The sequence below is a fragment of the Narcine bancroftii genome, chromosome 10 (genome assembly GCF_036971445.1).
Source record: "Narcine bancroftii isolate sNarBan1 chromosome 10, sNarBan1.hap1, whole genome shotgun sequence".
In the NCBI taxonomy this organism is placed as follows: Eukaryota; Metazoa; Chordata; class Chondrichthyes; order Torpediniformes; family Narcinidae; genus Narcine; species Narcine bancroftii.
Window position 1 is genome coordinate 70,025,557 of NC_091478.1, and position 1,880 is coordinate 70,027,436.

The window sequence follows — 1,880 nt, forward strand, 5'->3', positions numbered from 1 at the left end:
TCATCACGTGCCCGTTGTCTCGCGACGACTCGGAGCCAACGACCAATGACACGCCGTGATGACCGTCGGCACAGGAGTTCGCCGCGAGGACGGCGGGTCACGTGACACGATGCTCTTCAACTGTGGTGGAGGATCGTGACTGATCAAATCTTATGTGAATAATCTCGAACTTAATTACTCCAGGAAACGAAGGAAAGTCAAATAATTTAAAAAAAATGTGAAGACGATGAATGAAAATAGCAAGGAAATATTGTGGCTCTAAAATGAGAACATTGGTTTTCAGTGAAAAGGGAGTCATGGAGGGACCAGTCCTTACTGAAGGAAGGTAGAGAGGGGAGAAGAGGGGGAAGATGTGCCTGGTAGTGGCATCCTGTTGTCAGTGCCAGAAAATCAGGAGTATGCGGGGTTGGTGGGGTGGTAGATGAGAATAAGGAGGAAAGTGTAGTCAAAGTAGATGTGGGAGTTGGTTTTGTAAAATATGTCGGCGGAAAGCTTACCTTCTGAGATGGAGACAGACGGATCCAGGAAGGGGAGAGTTTGGACCAGGTGAGTTTGAGATCATGGTGCAAGTTGGCCACGAAGAGAATGAAGTTGACAAGCTCATTGCGGGTGCATGAGGCAGCTCCAATGTAGTCATCAATATAGTGGAGGACGAGTTGAGGGGTCTTGCCTGTGTAGGGTTGCTGGATGGATAGCTCCACAAAGCCCACAAACAGGCAGGCGTAGCTGGGACCCATTTGGATTTGGACGAAGTGAGATGAGTTAAAGGAGAAGTTGTTAAGAGCAAGGACAGGTTCTGCCAGGAGGAGGAGAGTGGTGGTAGAGGGTGATTGGTCGGGTCTCTGGTCTAGAAAGAAACGAAGTGCTTTAAGACCTACTCTCTGGGGGATGGAGGTGTAAAGTGATTGGACATCCATCGTGAAGATGAGACAGGACAGTTTTGGGAAGCTAAAGTCATTGAAGAAATGGAGGGCATGTGAGATATTGTGGATGTAGGTGGGAAAGGATTGGACCAGGGGAGAAAAGGTAAGATGAAACAAGTTTAGTGGGGCCAGAGCAAGCGGAAACAATGAGTCTACCTGGATGGTTGGGTTTGTGTTTCTTGGGTAGAAGGTAGAAATGAGCAATGCAGGGATAGGAGACAATGAGGTTGGCAGCTATGGGAGGAAGGTGACCAGAGGTGATGAGGTTGGAGATGGTGTTGGAGACAGTGGCTTGATGAGCTGTGGTAGGGTCCTGTGGGAGGGGTAGGCAGGAGGAGGTGTCTGAAAGCTGTCATCTGGCTTCAGCAAGGTAGAGGCCAGTGTGCCAAATCATAACAGCACCACCCTTGTCTGTGGGTTTGATGGTGAAGTTGGGATTGTTCCGAGGAAGTAAGATTAGTATACGAGAGAGGAGTGGTGATGGCTGATGTCTCAGCGGCAGTTGGAAATAAAAAGATCCAGAACAAACAGCTAGCCAGGATTAGGTGTCCAGGAGGAGGAAGAAGACTTCAAGTGGGAGAAGGGGTCTTGGGTGGGGAATGGGGAGTCATGATCATGGAAGTAGGCCCTAAGACAGAGGCGACAGAAGAGTTCAGCATTGTGGCATGCGTGATTTCATTAAGGTGTGGGCAGAGGGGGATCCTCCAGCATCTGTGTTTTTCTTCCTGGTTTTTAGTAAAATCCTCACGTTCAAAATATCAAATAGTGTGCTTTAATTGTTTTAAGGAATGGGCTTGATCTGACCCTGTATTCTGGTTTTGTGTATTTTTGGGCTTTGAATTGGTTGGGTGTCAATTTTTTTCCTTCTGAATAATTCTGTTTATATTTCTGATTGATAGCATGTCCATAAAAGAGACAATGATGGAAATATTCAACAGGTTAGATGCTCTTGGAATC